Source organism: Leptodactylus fuscus, chromosome 4 (assembly GCF_031893055.1).
Source record: "Leptodactylus fuscus isolate aLepFus1 chromosome 4, aLepFus1.hap2, whole genome shotgun sequence".
In the NCBI taxonomy this organism is placed as follows: Eukaryota; Metazoa; Chordata; class Amphibia; order Anura; family Leptodactylidae; genus Leptodactylus; species Leptodactylus fuscus.
This window is the reverse complement of record NC_134268.1, coordinates 21,325,173-21,345,346: the sequence shown is the minus strand read 5'-3', so window position 1 is coordinate 21,345,346 and position 20,174 is coordinate 21,325,173. Positions and strand designations below refer to the sequence as shown.

Here is a 20,174-nt window from a genome sequence, read left to right as displayed (position 1 = left end):
ACACAGCAGTACCATATAGTTACACAGCAGTGCCATATAGTTACACAGCAGTACCATATAGTTACAGCGCCATATAGTTACACAGCAGTACCATATAGTTACACAGCAGTACCATATAGTTACACAGCAGTGCCATATAGTTACACAGCAGTACCATATAGTTACACAGCAGTGCCATATAGTTACACAGCAGTACCATATAGTTACACAGCAGTACCATATAGTTACAGCGCCATATAGTTACACAGCAGTGCCATATAGTTACACAGCAGCGCCATATAGTTACACAGCAGTGCCATATAGTTACACAGCAGTACCATATAGTTACACAGCAGCGCCATATAGTTACACAGCAGCGCCATATAGTTACAGCGCCATATAGTTACACAGCAGTACCATATAGTTACACAGCAGTACCATATAGTTACAGCGCCATATAGTTACACAGCAGTGCCATATAGTTACACAGCAGTACCATATAGTTACACAGCAGTGCCATATAGTTACACAGCAGCGCCATATAGTTACACAACAGCGCCATATAGTTACACAGCAGCGCCATACAGTTACACAGCAGTACCATATAGTTACACAGCAGCGCCATATAGTTACACAGCAGTGCCATATAGTTACACAGCAGCGCCATATAGTTACACAGCAGTACCATATAGTTACACAGCAGTGCCATACAGTTACACAGCAGCGCCATATAGTTACACAGCAGTACCATATAGTTACAGTGCCATATAGTTACACAGCAGCGCTATATAGTTACACAGCAGCGCCATATAGTTACACAGCAGTACCATATAGTTACACAGCAGCGCCATATAGTTACAGTGCCATATAGTTACACAGCAGCGCCATATAGTTACACAGCAGTGCCATATAGTTACACAGCAGCGCCATATAGTTACACAGCAGTACCATATAGTTACACAGCAGTGCCATATAGTTACACAGCAGTACCATATAGTTACAGCGCCATATAGTTACACAGCAGTACCATATAGTTACACAGCAGTGCCATATAGTTACACAGCAGTGCCACATAATTACACAGCAGCGCCATATAGTTACACAGCAGCGCCATATAGTTACACAGCAGCGCCATATAGTTACACAGCAGCGCCATATAGTTACACAGCAGTGCCATATAGTTACAGCGCCATATAGTTACACAGCAGTACCATATAGTTACACAGCAGTACCATATAGTTACAGCGCCATATAGTTACACAGCAGTGCCATATAGTTACACAACAGCGCCATATAGTTACACAGCAGCGCCATATAGTTACACAGCAGTACCATATAGTTACACAGCAGTGCCATACAGTTACACAGCAGCGCCATATAGTTACACAGCAGTACCATATAGTTACAGTGCCATATAGTTACACAGCAGCGCTATATAGTTACACAGCAGCGCCATATAGTTACACAGCAGTACCATATAGTTACACAGCAGCGCCATATAGTTACAGTGCCATATAGTTACACAGCAGCGCCATATAGTTACACAGCAGTGCCATATAGTTACACAGCAGTGCCATATAGTTACACAGCAGTACCATATAGTTACACAGCAGTGCCATATAGTTACACAGCAGTACCATATAGTTACACAGCAGTACCATATAGTTACAGCGCCATATAGTTACACAGCAGTGCCATATAGTTACACAGCAGCGCCATATAGTTACACAGCAGTGCCATATAGTTACACAGCAGTACCATATAGTTACACAGCAGCGCCATATAGTTACACAGCAGCGCCATATAGTTACAGCGCCATATAGTTACACAGCAGTACCATATAGTTACACAGCAGTACCATATAGTTACACAGCAGTACCATATAGTTACAGCGCCATATAGTTACACAGCAGTGCCATATAGTTACACAGCAGTACCATATAGTTACACAGCAGTGCCATATAGTTACACAGCAGCGCCATATAGTTACACAACAGCGCCATATAGTTACACAGCAGCGCCATATAGTTACACAGCAGTGCCATATAGTTACACAACAGCGCCATATAGTTACACAGCAGCGCCATATAGTTACACAGCAGCGCCATATAGTTACACAGCAGCGCCATATAGTTACACAGCAGTGCCATATAGTTACACAGCAGTGCCATATAGTTACACAGCAGCGCTCTATAGTTACACAGCAGTGCCATATAGTTACACAGCAGCGCCATATAGTTACACAGCAGCGCCATATAGTTACACAGCAGCGCCATATAGTTACACAGCAGCGCCATATAGTTACACAGCAGCGCCATATAGTTACACAGCAGCGCCATATAGTTACACAGCAGCGCCATATAGTTACACAGCAGTGCTTTCTCTCCAGGGCAGTTTTTTCTGTATTTAATCCTGCCTGCAATATCGTTTTCTGCCACTAGATGTCTCTGCAGACCTATAGTCAGGGAAAGCTATAAAAGGGGTTGCTGGCAGGAAGTTGGTCCGTGTGTGGTGAAGCTTCATCTTATGGAAGGCCGAAAATTCTGCTCCTGGACAAAGATGTAGACCAGAGGAAGAACTGCCAACATAGCAACTGCTTTGGGGCCCTTGTCATTAGGGGGCCCGATCAGATCCTGGCTGCTTTCTTTTTTTTTGACTAGGCCATTACGTGTTCACAGCCGCTATTTACTAACCTATCCCCGCTCCTGTTCATGGCTGCCTCCACCTTCACGTTTCCTTCAGCCCTTCAGGGGAGCCTCGGGAGTCCCTTATGACATCACTGACTACCTCCTGGAGGCTGAAAGAGAAGTCAACAGGAGATTATAGAAAAAATATAGCATGGATTTTTCCTATAACCTTCTAAGGATGCGACCCAATATAGACTTCAGCATTATTTGGCTTAGTGGTCAGAGTTAAAATTGTATGATATGGTGCTTTTAAAAGAAAAAAAAAATATATATATATATATATATATATATATATATATATATATATATGTGTATAAATATATATATATCATGGAAAATAAAAATAAAATAGAAAAAATTAAATATATAAAAAAAATAAATAAAAAATAAAATCATCAAAAATTTTAAAATATATATGTATTTATCAAAAATTTGTTTTAAATTTTTTTTGGTAAAACTTCCCCTTTAAGTTGTCCTCTAGCCCTAGTCGCCCTTATTGTGTTTGACAGGCTGAAAGAGAAGATGCGATAATTCCTTATGTCCCAGTAATTTCGGTGGTAATGCTCCATAAATGACGGGTGTGAAGCTTCTTGTTTTGCTCAGTAAGGTGTCTTCATTACGAGCCCTTGTGATGTGTGAGTGACGGGGCTCAGGGTAAGGGTCATAGTCAGGACTGGAGGAATGTATCATCGTGTCTAGTCAGGTAGATGGAATGGAGCTGCCAAGTGTCAATTATCCGGATCTCCAGTTTTTGCATAACTCGCACATCGTCACCTTCACCACTGCCAGAGGGGGTCACATTGTACTGTGGTACAAAGACATGCAGGACCCTCAGGCTCGCAGGGGAGAGCGCGACCGCCGCGTGTAACACGTTTACGGATAATCCCACTTTACATTTACAGCTTCTTAGTGGAAGGGATTAGGAGACGACCACAGGACTTATTACTTCACAGCTCCGTCATCGGGTGGACAGGGTCAATCCCATAATAGCCCCAAAGGGCATTTGACACCTAAATAAAAGTTGCCATCATTTCAGGAAGACTCAATGCAGGGAACGAGAACATTCGTGTAGATATGTAGCAGAGACAAATTCGCAATTTAATTTTTCTTAATGTGCAACTTTTTGAGTAGGCCCAAAGTGTCAGGGGCATCTTTATGACAGACACCATATTCATAAGGAGAACAGGTTTCATAAGAATGTTCCTTGTTATGGAGTCCTTCTCTTACAGACTTATCCTATGAGCTCCTGGTGGTGGACGTCAACTTTTTGATTAGCCCCAAAGTACCCACAAATGCCATAAATGTCCCTATAATAGCATGCAGCTACCCTATAACAATGTGCTTGACATGGAGGGGACATCCTTAGAGTAGGGACCATCTATGGACATCAACTTTTTTAGAGAAAGCTCTGTCTCAAGACTGCATAAGTGGGACCATCTTCATACATGTGATAGTCTTATCAGGGACCTTCTTTATAAAAGGTCCATATTTTTGGGATAATCCACCCGAGGCATAAATTTAAGTTCCTTGTAACGGGCTGCCTTGACATTTCATTCATCACTGAGTCTTCTATTGTATCTGAAGTTCTTTGGTCCCCAAAACAGTAGGACCTCTTTGTAAGGGAGACCATGTTTGTGAGGGGAAACATTTTCATGACAGAACCATTCCACTTAAGGAGGTCCTTATTTAGAAGAGTGGCCATCTTTATAAGGAGGATCATCTTTTAAAAGGTTGTCCATCTACCAATGGTTGAACTTCTTCATAAAGGTGCCCATCTTCATACGAACGATAATCTTCATATAGTTGACCATCATTATAAGGAGGACTTTCTTCATAAGGGAGACTATGTTCATTCTTTATAGGGTGACCATCTTGGAGAACTTTCTTTATGACACTAGGAGCCCTCAAAGACAACAAGACCGCTTTGTAAAGTACTGTAGATCATGCTTTTAAGGGACAAGAGGAACCATACCAGATGCATTTCTTTCTGAAGATGGTCATCCTTATATAGAAGGCCGTCCTGATAAAGTTGGGCACCTATAGAAAGAAGGTCATCCTTGTAGTGATGGTCAGAAGATCATCCTTTTAAAGATGGGCACCTGAAGAAGTTCAACCATATGCAGTTGGCCAACCTTTGAAGAAAAATAGCCCTCCTTATAAAAATGTTCACCCTTATGAAGAAGGACCTCCTTATGTTTAGCACCATCTTTATATGGGTGATCATCAACATAAGGTGGATCTTCTTCCATGTTTATAAAGGGGATCTTTATTCGATTTCTTCATAAGGGTGATCATCTTCAGATGGAGGACCTTCTTTATAAGAATCTATAACAGGAGAACCTTCTTTATAAGGGTGACAATCTTCATCTGGAGGACCTACTTCTTAAAGGTGATTATCAATGTATGGAGGGCCTTCTTTCTAACAACTTTTTGTTATTAGCCTTACCATCTTCATGTGGAGCATGTTCTATGTAAGGAACTTCTTCATAAGGTTGACCATCTTCTTAAGGAGTCCTTCATCATAAGGATCACCATATTCACAAGGGTGACCATCTTTATCATCACCTTCATAAGGAGAACAATTTTCATAAAAGTGTTCATTGTTATATTGGAAGCCATCTTTATTTCGTTCCTCTAGAAGCTTCTTGCCGTCGTCCTCATATCTTTAGGGCCTACATTTCCCTTGTAAGTGTTAGTCTCTGTCATTGAGCAGATGTTAATGTGTTTGGATTTGTATAAGGATTTACGGCTTGTCTATAATATTCCCCATGTGTCTCCACATACCGCGCTGTCTTCTAAAGGACGGGACTAATCATATTGTAAGCAACGCCATAAATCACGGTAATTACAAGTCCTCGTGATGAAAGGTGAACGGCAAGGGCGGCCATGTTTATTTACGATGCTCGTAGTAAACCTATATTGGGCTAGCCTGTAGGGATGAGCGTAGATGATATTATTCTATGCTGGGGATTGGCATCTACAAAGTATACCAGCGATGTCTGCCCAAAATGGAGAGGAAAAAATTCCTCTCAAAAATTTCTCAGCATTTATGCCAAGAATCAGCTATAAACTGGCATCGATTTCCCTCCCGATGCAGGCGGCCCGGTGGAGGGTGCACCCTCACATAACATCAACCTTCATAAATCTACCCTAATTGCAAAATTACAGGGATTTCTGTGTTTACGCACATTTATATACAGAATGCGTTTTTTTTCACCGCGATTCTACCAACGAGTTTTGCCGCAATTTCATGGCAAGTCTGGAAAATCTTCACATATAAATTTTACATGTTGATTCCAAATCAAATCTGCATTGACTTGCTGTGAATCAAAAATTTCCACAACACAAGTGAATTTTTGCAAGGAAATTCTTTGCAGCGTTTAGATACGATTTGTTAAAGTTGCGCCGGTACTGAAATACGTTGCAGGTTTTCCACGTAGAAATCTGCACCAAATATCCGCAGCAAATATGGCCTATAGCTGGGAGATGCTTTTGCTACATTTTGCAAGTTGGCCACCGGATGGCGCTCTTGCTTTACATAATGGGTTTTAAATCTAGTCTTGATATCATCAAGCTCTACATGTCAGAGATCCAGAGATCTAGCCCACCTATACCTGTGTGCAGTACAAGATGTACAGTATATACCTCCTGGTCATACGGCTATGCCATTCATATATTATACTGTACAGATCTGAATGTCGTGTACTTAATAAAGATTATTCCTTTAATTCTGCAACTTTCTTATACACTTGCATGCATTTACAATTTTGCATTAAAGGGATACCCCAGAAATATACTACTGATGATCGATTCTTAGGATGGGCCTCCGATAGCAGATGGGCGCGGGTCTGACCCCCTGTGACCCCGGGGATCATCTCTAGCTCAGCTCTGTACACTGTATAGTGACCAGCAACGGTACCGCACACTCCGTCCTGTTTATAGTCAGACCGGAACACATCTTATGTCCATTACTAAACTGACACATTGTAACAAACTCTCAGCTGTGAGTGCAGGACATGGTCAGTCTCAGTTCCCTGGAAGCATCAGAATTGGTCACAGGAGACAATAAGGGGTAGAATTTATTACTACACCCACTGGTGTCACTCTAGGGGTTGCAGCAGTGACCGGGCCCAGAAGCCAAGGGGGCCCACAGGTCATTCTCTACATACTAGGGCTGGGTAAACTTCTTTCATCTTCCTTCTGATTCCCTTTGAAGTTTGGCAGTCTGTGCATTATAAATCTATCACCCCTGCCCTCTGGTGCACTAGAATCGGAAGATTTACATGACACAGCCTTCCACTGTCAGAAAGGAGACCATTTACCCTTTAATTGGTAAACCAGGAGTTGGTCAGCAGTCTATAGTCAAGGAGGGATTCTGCAGGGGATGTTGTAATAATAATTATGTAGGGGGCACCAACAGGGAATGAGGGGACCAGATATTTATTTAAGGAACTACGGACTGTTGGATAATTCCGGACATTAACCTATTGTTTTCTATTTCGTGGTTTCCAGATCTTTGGGGTCTCCTTACAGCACCATCTTAGCTGAGCAGACCCTTCTCCGATATTAGCTGCAATGCGGGTGAGGGGGGGTATTATATTGTATATGGAACCTTTGAGCCCCTCACCCAGGTGGCCACATCTGTGCTCTTTAGCCTCTTGACTTTGATGACAAAGTGAAGGAGTTAATCACAGGTCTGAATAGCGACAAATGATCACCTTCCTCCCGACGCTGACAGAAGTGGCCACAACATGACAGCAGAGAGTAATGGCTGCTATGTTTATAGTGTCAGGTTAATGATGGCGATTACATGATCACTCACCGCAGTGACATCACGTGTAAAGTGCCTACATGTTACATGAGTAATTGGGACTGAACATGTGTGGTGCAATATAATGCTTTAATAATGATGCCATAAAGTATCCTAATAATACAACTGTCCAGTGTACTAAATAATGCCCAAATAGTACCAGTATATAGAACATTAATAATACTGCCATACAATGTACTAGATAGTGCCAAACAGTACCGCTATGTAGTACATTAATAATACTGACATAAAGTATCCTTATAATACAACCGTACAAGGTACTAAATAATGCCCAATCAGTACCTCTGTAGTACATTAATAATACTGACATACAATGTGCTAAATAATGCCGCTATATAGTACCGCTATATAGAACATTAATAATACTGACACACAATGTGCTAAAGTGTCCTAATATTACAACTGTACAATGTACTAAATAATGCCCAAACAGCAGTGGTGTAACTAGGAGTGACAGGGCCCCGTGACGAACTTTTGACATGGGGCTCCCCCCGACCGACCCCTGCACACAGAATTTTGTCCCTCAGTGGCCCCTACACACAGTATTATGCCCCACTGAGGACACTCATAACAATTATTATACTCTGGGGTCTGAAAAGACCCCAGAGTATAATAATCGGAAACCCAGGGGTGATAAAAAATAAAAAAAAAGTGTTACTCACCTATCTCCCGGCTCCGCTGCAGTTCTCCACTGTCTGCCTCCGCTGTAGTCCATCTTCTATGACGTCAGATGTCACATGACCCGGGATGCAGGCCGGGGTCATGTGACGTCATAGACGACAGACGACTAGGCCTGAAGCCTGCCCGGATAGTAGAGAGGTAAGTAACAGTGTTTTTTATGTTTCTTACCTCTCCCGGGCCTCCGATCATTATACTCCGAGTATAATGATAGTGTTTGTGGGGCCCATGGCGTCGCTTACCGATCCCGGTCCAGCCAGGATCGGTAAGTAAATAGGGCCCATTACTGGCTGGAGTAACAGTAAACAGTACCACTATCGCTAGGTTCACACTAGCGCCAGGAGTCCATTCTGAGCTTTCCGTCTCCCTATATTTTGCCCAAGTCTTTATACACAACACATACATAGGATTTCCTTCACTCAGGGTTAGTTGCCATATAATCACCCTGGCCCATGTAAGTGGCAGGCAGCCATTAACTGTATAAGACCGGACTCATCCATGTATTATATACTGTAAACAGCTAATTGATTTTCATCATTATTGTGTAATGCATACTTTCTCCTGTGGGGGAGCTGCAGGGGAATTGATCACTTCTGCCAGACTCTTCCACAGATTACTGCTGACTGCTAAATATACAGAACTGATTTTTGATTGTATGAAGACCCTTCTAACAAAAAGTAGGGCTGTTTATAGGTGGCAGTGCTAAGTGTGTGGGGAAGAGTGGAAATAGCAGAGCTGAGTGAGAGGGGAGAAAGGGCTAAGTGTATGGGGGAATGTGAAGGTAGCAGAGTTGAGTTGATGGAGAGAGCAGGCTGCATTTAGGTAGAAAACATGAAAGTAGCAGAGTTGTGGGTGTAGGTGGGAAGAAAGGAGGTAACAGAACTGTATGTGCAGAAAGGAAAACATGGGGCAGCAGTGTTATGTGTGTGGAAGGAGAAGGGGGAGAACATGGAGGTAGCAGAGCTGTGTATTGGGGAGAACATGGAGGTAGCAGGGCTGTGTTAAGGGGAGAAAATAGAAGTAGCAGGGCTGTGTGTAGGGGAGAACATGGAGGTAGCAGGGCTGTGTGTAGGGGAGAACTTGGAGGTAGCGTGGCTGTGTGTAGGGGAGAACATTGAGGTAGCATGGCTGTGTGTTGGGGAGAACATGGAGGTAGCAGGGCTGTGTGTTGGGGAGAACTTGGAGGTAGCGTGGCTGTGTGTAGGGGAGAACATGGAGGTAGCAGGGCTGTGTGTTGGGGAGAACTTGGAGGTAGCAGGGCTGTGTGTTGCAGAGAACATGGAGGTAGCAGAGCTGTGTGCAGGGGAGAACATGGAAGTAGCAGGGGTGTGTGTGGGGGAGAATATGGAAGTAGCAGGGCTGTGTGTTGGGGAGAACATGGAGGCAGCAGGGCTGTATGTGGGGAGAACATGGAGGTAGCAGAGCTGTGTGTTGGGAAGAACATGAAGGCAGCAGAGCTGTGTGTGAGGGAGAACATGGAAGTAGCAGGGCTGTGTGTTGGGGAGAACATGGAGGCAGCAGGGCTGTGTGTGGGGGAGAACATGGAGGCAGCAGGGCTCTGTTGCGGTGAGAACATAGAGGTGGCAGAGCTGTATGTGGGGAGAACATGGAGGTAGCAGAGCTGTGTGTTGGGAAGAACATGGAGGCAGCAGGGCTGTGTGTGAGGGAGAACATGGAGGCAGCAGGGCTGTGTGTGAGGGAGAACATGGAGGCAGCAGGGCTGTGTGTTGGGGATAACATGGAGGCAGCAGGGCTGTGTGTTGGGGATAACATGGAGGCAGCAGAGCTGTGTGTGTGTAGCAATCATGTATGAAGGAAGAAGAAGCATAATAACAGTATACAGCTGAAACACATAGCAGAGACCGAGTATTGCTGACTTTATTTTCAATGGCACTAAATACAGTGGGGGTCCTGAACGAAAATGTTTCCTGAAAGGGGGTACCGCTGACAGAACGTTTAGGAATCTGCTCTACATCTACATGATTGAGCGCCTCCATTCTAGGAGATATTTTCTGTAGGTAAATCATCATTGTCCTAGCGGTGGGTTTCTGTTTGCTGAGACCACACATAATGAAGTTGCAGAGGTTCTAGAATATTTTTGTGCCCCTTGGGCCTGTCATAGCTCAACATGACATTTATGGGGTCAATGATTGACTATACAGCCAAAAAAAGCCATATTAAGCCGACATGAGCCAAATTGGGTTTACGGATTGGACTGAAAAGTTGCAAAAAAATTAAAAAAATGTGGGACTTTTGGTCTCCTGTTTAGCTTGTATTGTGCCCTGTATGCCCCCCATGTGCCCATCTACCGGTGAGGACCCCCAGACAGCACAGGTGGGGTCCTGGCTGCCCAGTTTGGGGCTCAGGGGTGCAGTAATTTTGTAGTTCCCACCAGTCAGGGCTGGGAAGGTAATTGTGGAGGGAGGGGCGGAGGAGCAGATGTGGTGTCAGGGATTAGCTGCTTCCCTCCATCCACCTTCTATTTTATAATTGGCCGCCTGGCTTCTGTCTTCCCTCTTTTCCTCTTCTCTATCAGATCTAGTGCTGAGGAGCTCAGTGCAGCAGCCGGGCAAGGAGCCTCCAACATCACCCTCAAGGAGGCCAATGAGAACCTCAGGAGGAAGCTGAACTTCTCTGGATTATTCTGGAGGACATTAACAAACCACAGCTAATCATTCCTCATGAATTTACTGGTAAGAAGCCTGCAGTTCTCAAGATACTATCTGTGCATAGGACATATCTACAGGTGCAGCAGAGCTGAGTTTGTAAGGTGGAGCTCCTGATGATATTACATTGTGTTTCTGCTGATTTACATGGGACTGCTGGGAGACTACGGTGTATTATTTGAACCCAAGGAGGAATCGTGATGGATAAAAAATGCAGTGAGGAGTACGAGACAACACAGTCAGCTCTGCTACATCTCCTTAGTAATGTTAGATGATAGATACATGTTGCTGTAATAGGGGCCGGTGTAGTACAAGGTATGTAATGTGTAATATCTAGAGATAGGGATATTACATATATACATATTAAAAGATAGATATTACATTATAGATTGATTAGACAGATAGATAGATAGATAGATAGATAGATAGATAGGAGATAGATAGACAGATAGATAGATAGATAGATAGATAGATAGATAGATAGATAGATAGATAGATAGAATATAGCAGTGCTGAGTTTGTCATATGACATCTGTGGTTGGATTACAGGTAAATGTTCATTTGAGTTACACTAGCAGAGCACCTGTAGACTACATCAGCTCTGCTACATCCACGTTCTCTTTGGGGCTGGTGTCTCCTGTGCTCAGATCACTCCTGATTACTTCTCTCTGTCTGCCATTCATTCTACATCACACAGAAGAGTCCGTCAGTCTTACACATTGTCTTGTGTTGTATTATCAGCAGCTTCTTGTTTCTTTCTTCTGTTCTTACAGTTTACTACATTCCCCACATTACATACAGGTGTAGCAGTGTACCCCAATGAAAACAATATACAGCGTATACTCCTGTATCCAGACACACATATATACACAAATAACCAGTACTCACAACCATACACATATACCTCATAACTATTCCCAAAGTCATCCAAATACTGTAGATTCAGTCTGTACAAACAGATAAGAGATAGATAGATAGATAGATAGATAGATAGATAGGAGATAGATAGATAGATAGATAGATAGGAGATAGATAGATAGATAGATAGATAGATAGATAGATAGATAGATAGATAGGAGATAGATAGATAGATAGATAGATAGATAGATAGATAGATAGATAGGAGATGATAGATAGATAGATAGATAGATAGATAGATAGATAGATAGATAGGAGATAGATAGATAGATAGATAGATAGATAGATAGATAGATAGGAGATGATAGATAGATAGATAGATAGATAGGAGATAGATAGATAGATAGATAGATAGATAGATAGATAGATAGGAGATAGATAGATAGATAGATAGATAGATAGGAGATAGATAGATAGATAGATAGATAGATAGGAGATAGATAGATAGATAGATAGATAGATAGATAGATAGGAGATAGATAGATAGATAGATAGATAGATAGATAGATAGATAGATAGGAGATAGATAGATAGATAGATAGATAGATAGATAGGAGATAAATAGATAGGAGATAGATAGATACATAGATAGATAGATAGATAGATAGATAGGAGATAGATAGATAGATAGGAGATAGATAGATAGATAGATAGATAGGAGATAGATAGATAGATAGATAGGAGATAGATAGATAGATAGATAGATAGATAGATAGGAGATAGATAGATAGATAGATAGATAGATAGATAGGAGATAGATAGATAGATAGATAGATAGATAGATAGATAGGAGATAGATAGATAGATAGATAGATAGATAGGAGATAGATAGATAGATAGATAGATAGATAGATAGGAGATAAATAGATAGGAGATAGATAGATACATAGATAGATAGATAGATAGATAGATAGATAGGAGATAGATAGATAGATAGATAGATAGATAGATAGATAGATAGATAGATAGGAGATAGGAGATAGATAGATAGATAGATAGATAGATAGATAGATAGATAGATAGATAGATAGATAGGAGATAGATAGATAGATAGATAGATAGGAGATAGGAGATAGATAGATAGATAGATAGATAGGAGATAGATAGATAGATAGATAGATAGATAGATAGGAGATAGATAGATAGATAGATAGGAGATAGATAGATAGATAGATAGATAGATAGATAGGAGATAAATAGATAGGAGATAGATAGATACATAGATAGATAGGAGATAGATAGATAGATAGATAGATAGATAGATAGGAGATAGATAGATAGATAGATAGATAGATAGATAGGAGATGATAGATAGATAGATAGATAGATAGATAGATAGGAGATAGATAGATAGATAGGAGATAGATAGATAGATAGATAGATAGATAGATAGATAGATAGGAGATAAATAGATAGGAGATAGATAGATACATAGATAGGAGATAGATAGATAGATAGATAGATAGATAGATAGATAGATAGGAGATAGATAGGAGATAGATAGATAGATAGATAGATAGATAGATAGGAGATGATAGATAGATGATAGATAGATAGGAGATAGATAGATAGGAGATAGATAGATAGATAGATAGATAGATAGATAGATAATCAAAAAGAGGCAGCACTACAAAGTAGTGACAAAGAACTGATGTGAATTCATTCCAAGAACTACGTTTTGGTCCTCAAGCTTGAGAAAGGTCCAACACTCCGAGGACCAAAACGTAGTTCTTGGAATAAATTCACATCAGTTCTTTGTCACTACTTTGGATCGCTGCCTGTTTTTGATTGTTACTGGATCAGCTGCTGGACCCTGAGGATCTGCACCCACATTAGTATTATTACCTGGTGCTGCTCTAAATACTATGTGCTTTACACATATATCTAGAAATCCAAACATCAGAATAGATATTACATAGATAGATAGATAGATAGATGACTGATAGATAATAGAAAGATGTTATGGATAGATAGATAGATAGATAGATAGGAGATAGATAGATAGATAGGAGATAGATAGATAGATAGATAGATAATAGATAGATAGATAGATAGATAGATAGATAGATAGATAGGAGATAGATAGATAGATAGATAGATAGGAGATAGATAGATAGATAGATAGATAGATAGATAGGAGATAGATAGATAGATAGATAGATAGATAGATAGATAGGAGATAGATAGATAGATAGATAGATAGATAAATGCATGGATAGATACTTCATAGACTAGCACTTTGTACACATTAACCCTATAGTGACTCCACATAGACCATCTCAGATTAGACAGGAGAGATGGACTAGACCATATAAGATGCTGGACCTACTGACAGCGGAGCGGACATACTGTATCTCTGCAGTTTTGTGCTTATCTCACATTTGTGTTTCTCTTTGTGATATTTCTTCTTTCTTGGTTCTGTCTCGGGCCGGCTATACCGTCATTCATTTCTAATTTATCAGCAAGAAGAATCTTCCAAAAATTTATCCCCAAAGAGATGGCTGACAGGTTGAGCTTAGCTACATCTGATTATTGTGCGGTGCGGTCCATGGTAGCTATAGGCACCCTATGAAGCACAGTATGGTAGTTGTATATGGCGGCATATCACTGAGGTATTCTCCCCTCGGAGCAATGCCTCTGGTGCAGAATACCTCCATAATATGGCGTCCTCCGGAGCATGCTGCAAATTCTTTTGTGATGGATTCTGTATGATGTGAAGAGTATATACAGGTGTAGTAGGACGCCATGGGTACTATATGGCAGCTATAATATACCTGTGTGAATACCCAGATGACTGCCAGATTGGTTACGATGTATGTAGCTGCCCTATGTATTTAGATTATACAATATCTGATAATACGTCACTATTACTGATGTAATAGTCATGAAACTGTATAGTAGGATTATTTGTACGCCTCTTGCTCCAAATAACAAACTCAGCTCTGCTACATTCATATTTGCATGAGCGGCAAAATGCCAGGTGTATAATGGATTTGGCAATGCCCCCTCCAAGGGATTATATATGTTTGTTGAGTAGTCAGTGGAGGTTTATGGCCCCGGGGCCCTCAGATCCCACCATTAAGGTGTTTGCACTGGTTGGGCTCCAGCAAACAGCCTTATCTTACAGGCAGGTAATGCAGAAGGGCCATGTGTTTTTTGCTTTATCTTCCCCAATCTTGGAGGAGGGAGAGCGCAGGTAAATACCATCCCAGGCTCCATCACCTCCTCCTCTCTGCTGCTCCGGTGAGAGAGGTTTATTGCTCCACCTGAAGAAAGAGATGAGTGTTTCCTCAAGAATTCCACTGCGAAAAGGTGTTTTGGCCTCAAGCGACAAATCTCAGAATCCTCAGTATGTGTTGCTGATGAATGCGTGGAAGTCCTCCACCCTGTATTCATCTCCTGCACCCCTGACACATGGTTTGTAGGCATCATCCCATTGGTTAAAGAGACAGGACTCTCTTCTGCTTGTCAGGACAAAGTCACCACGGACTTTGTTTAGACCAATGAAATGTACAGCACCAAATAACAAACTCAGCTCTGCTACATCTTCAGCAGGAAAATACATGGTTTGACGCTTGGTTCACATCTGTGTTCAGGGATTCTGTTCCCCTCTCCACGTGAAAAATGTTACATTACTTATCCTGCACGGATACATTACTTATCCTGTATTATACTCCAGAGCTGCGCTCACTATTCTGCCGGTACAGTCACTGTGTACATACATACATTACTTATCCTGTATTATACTCCAGAGCTGCGCTCACTATTCTGCTGGTGCAGTCACTGTGTACATACATTACATTACTTATCCTGTATTATACTCCAGAGCTGCGCTCACTATTCTGCTGGTGACGTCACTGTGTACATACATTACATTACTTATCCTGTATTATACTCCAGAGCTGCGCACACTATTCTGCTGGTACAGTCACTGTGTACATACATTACATTACTTATCTTGTATTATACTCCAGAGCTGCGCTCACTATTCTGCTGGTACAGTCACTGTGTACATACATTACATTACTTATCCTGTATTATACTCCAGAGCTGCGCTCACTATTCTGCTGGTGCAGTCACTGTGTACATACATTACATTACTTATCCTGTATTATACTCCAGAGCTGCGCTCACTATTCTGCTGGTATAGTCACTGTGTACATACATTACATTACTTATTCTGTATTATACTCCAGAGCTGTGCTCACTATTCTGCTGGTACAGTCACTGTGTACATACATTACATTACTTATCCTATATTATACTCCAGAGCTGCGCTCACTATTCTGCTGGTGCAGTCACTGTGTACATACATTACATTACTTATCCTGTATTATACTCCAGAGCTGCGCTCACTATTCTGCTGGTGCAGTCACTGTGTACATACATTACATTACTTATCCTGTATTATACTCCAGAGCTGCGCTCACTATTCTGCTGGTGCAGTCACTGTGTACATACATTACATTACTTATCCTGTATTATACTCCAGAGCTGCGCTCACTATTCTGCTGGTACAGTCACTGTGTACATACATTACATTACTTATCCTGTATTATACTCCAGAGCTGCGCTCACTATTCTGCTGGTACAGTCACTGTGTACATACATTACATTACTTATCCTGTATTATACTCCAGAGCTGCGCTCACTATTCTGCTGGTGCAGTCACTGTGTACATACATTACATTACTTATCCTGTACTGATCCTGAGTTACATCCTGTATTATACTCCAGAGCTGCACTCACTATTCTGCTGGTGCAGTCGCTGTGTACATACATTACATTACTTATCCTGTATTATACTCCAGAGCTGCACTCACTATTCTGCTGGTACAATCACTGTGTACATACATTACATTACTTATCCTGTATTATACTCCAGAGCTGCGCTCACTATTCTGCTGGTGACGTCACTGTGTACATACATTACATTACTTATCCTGTATTATACTCCAGAGCTGCGCACACTATTCTGCTGGTACAGTCACTGTGTACATACATTACATTACTTATCTTGTATTATACTCCAGAGCTGCGCTCACTATTCTGCTGGTACAGTCACTGTGCACATACATTACATTACTTATCCTGTATTATACTCCAGAGCTGCGCTCACTATTCTGCTGGTGCAGTCACTGTGTACATACATTACATTACTTATCCTGTATTATACTCCAGAGCTGCGCTCACTATTCTGCTGGTACAGTCACTGTGTACATACATTACATTACTTATCCTGTATTATACTCCAGAGCTGCGCTCACTATTCTGCTGGTACAGTCACTGTGTACATACATTACATTACTTATCCTGTATTATACTCCAGAGCTGCGCTCACTATTCTGCTGGTGCAGTCACTGTGTACATACATTACATTACTGATCCTGTATTATACTCCAGAGCTGCACTCACTATTCTGCTGGTGCAGTCACTGTGTACATACATTACATTACTTATCCTGTATTATACTCCAGAGCTGCACTCACTATTCTGCTGGTACAGTCACTGTGTACATACATTACATTACTTATCCTGTATTATACTCCAGAGCTGCGCTCACTATTCTACTGGTACAGTCACTGTGTACATACATTACATTACTTATCCTGTATTATACTCCAGAGCTGCGCTCACTATTCTGCTGGTGCAGTCACTGTGTCCATACATTACATTACTTATCCTGTACTGATCCTGAGTTACATCCTGTATTATACTCCAGAGCTGCACTCACTATTCTGCTGGTGCAGTCACTGTGTACATACATTACATTACTTATCCTGTATTATACTCCAGAGCTGCACTCACTATTCTGCTGGTACAGTCACTGTGTACATACATTACATTACTTATCCTGTATTATACTCCAGAGCTGCGCTCACTATTCTGCTGGTACAATCACTGTGTACATTACATTACTTATCCTGTATTATACTCCAGAGCTGCGCTCACTATTCTGCTGGTACAGTCACTGTGCACATACATTACATTACTTATCCTGTATTATACTCCAGAGCTGCGCTCACTATTCTGCTGGTGCAGTCACTGTGTACATACATTACATTACTTATCCTGTATTATACTCCAGAGCTGCGCTCACTATTCTGCTGGTACAGTCACTGTGTACATACATTACATTACTTATCCTGTATTATACTCCAGAGCTGCGCTCACTATTCTGCTGGTACAGTCACTGTGTACATACATTACATTACTTATCCTATATTATACTCCAGAGCTGCGCTCACTATTCTGCTGGTGCAGTCACTGTGTACATACATTACATTACTTATCCTGTATTATACTCCAGAGCTGCGCTCACTATTCTGCTGGTGCAGTCACTGTGTACATACATTACATTACTTATCCTGTATTATACTCCAGAGCTGCGCTCACTATTCTGCTGGTGTAGTCACTGTGTACATACATTACATTACTTATCCTGTATTATACTCCAGAGCTGCGCTCACTATTCTGCTGGTACAGTCACTGTGTACATACATTACATTACTTATCCTGTATTATACTCCAGAGCTGCGCTCACTATTCTGCTGGTACAGTCACTGTGTACATACATTACATTACTTATCCTGTATTATACTCCAGAGCTGCGCTCACTATTCTGCTGGTGCAGTCACTGTGTACATACATTACATTACTTATCCTGTACTGATCCTGAGTTACATCCTGTATTATACTCCAGAGCTGCACTCACTATTCTGCTGGTGCAGTCACTGTGTACATACATTACATTACTTATCCTGTATTATACTCCAGAGCTGCACTCACTATTCTGCTGGTACAATCACTGTGTACATACATTACATTACTTATCCTGTATTATACTCCAGAGCTGCACTCACTATTCTGCTGGTGCAGACACTGTGTACATACATTACATTACTTATCCTGTATTATACCCCAGAGCTGCACTCACTATTCTGCTGGTGCAGTCACTGTGTACATACATTACATTACTTATCCTGTATTATACTCCAGAGCTGCGCTCACTATTCTGCTGGTGACGTCACTGTGTTCATACATTACATTACTTATCCTGTATTATACTCCAGAGCTGCGCACACTATTCTGCTGGTACAGTCACTGTGTACATACATTACATTACTTATCTTGTATTATACTCCAGAGCTGCGCTCACTATTCTGCTGGTACAGTCACTGTGCACATACATTACATTACTTATCCTGTATTATACTCCAGAGCTGCGCTCACTATTCTGCTGGTGCAGTCACTGTGTACATACATTACATTACTTATCCTGTATTATACTCCAGAGCTGCGCTCACTATTCTGCTGGTACAGTCACTGTGTACATACATTACATTACTTATCCTGTATTATACTCCAGAGCTGCGCTCACTATTCTGCTGGTACAGTCACTGTGTACATACATTACATTACTTATCCTGTATTATACTCCAGAGCTGCGCTCACTATTCTGCTGGTGCAGTCACTGTGTACATACATTACATTACTTATCCTGTACTGATCCTGAGTTACATCCTGTATTATACTCCAGAGCTGCACTCACTATTCTGCTGGTGCAGTCACTGTGTACATACATTACATTACTTATCCTGTATTATACTCCAGAGCTGCACTCACTATTCTGCTGGTACAGTCACTGTGTACATACATTACATTACTTATCCTGTATTATACTCCAGAGCTGCGCTCACTATTCTACTGGTACAGTCACTGTGTACATACATTACTTTACTTATCCTGTATTATACTCCAGAGCTGCGCTCACTATTCTGCTGGTGCAGTCACTGTGTCCATACATTACATTACTTATCCTGTACTGATCCTGAGTTACATCCTGTATTATACTCCAGAGCTGCACTCACTATTCTGCTGGTGCAGTCACTGTGTACATACATTACATTACTTATCCTGTATTATACTCCAGAGCTGCACTCACTATTCTGCTGGTACAGTCACTGTGTACATACATTACATTACTTATCCTGTATTATACTCCAGAGCTGCGCTCACTATTCTGCTGGTACAATCACTGTGTACATTACATTACTTATCCTGTATTATACTCCAGAGCTGCGCTCACTATTCTGCTGGTACAGTCACTGTGCACATACATTACATTACTTATCCTGTATTATACTCCAGAGCTGCGCTCACTATTCTGCTGGTGCAGTCACTGTGTACATACATTACATTACTTATCCTGTATTATACTCCAGAGCTGCGCTCACTATTCTGCTGGTACAGTCACTGTGTACATACATTACATTACTTATCCTGTATTATACTCCAGAGCTGCGCTCACTATTCTGCTGGTACAGTCACTGTGTACATACATTACATTACTTATCCTGTATTATACTCCAGAGCTGCGCTCACTATTCTGCTGGTGCAGTCACTGTGTACATA

General features: G+C 41.4%; 1 protein-coding gene across 3 annotated transcripts in view; it reads left to right on the top strand.

The window, feature by feature from the left end:
• The first annotated feature begins 10,690 nt into the window (after positions 1-10,690).
• The window catches only part of COL14A1 (collagen type XIV alpha 1 chain), a 129,553-nt gene continuing 120,069 nt past the window's right edge, over positions 10,691-20,174 (top strand). For all 3 annotated transcript variants that reach the window (XM_075270138.1, XM_075270135.1, XM_075270137.1), the window contains exon 1: positions 10,691-10,868. The gene's annotated coding sequence lies outside the window, so the exon portion shown is untranslated. The remainder of the gene's footprint in view (positions 10,869-20,174) is intronic.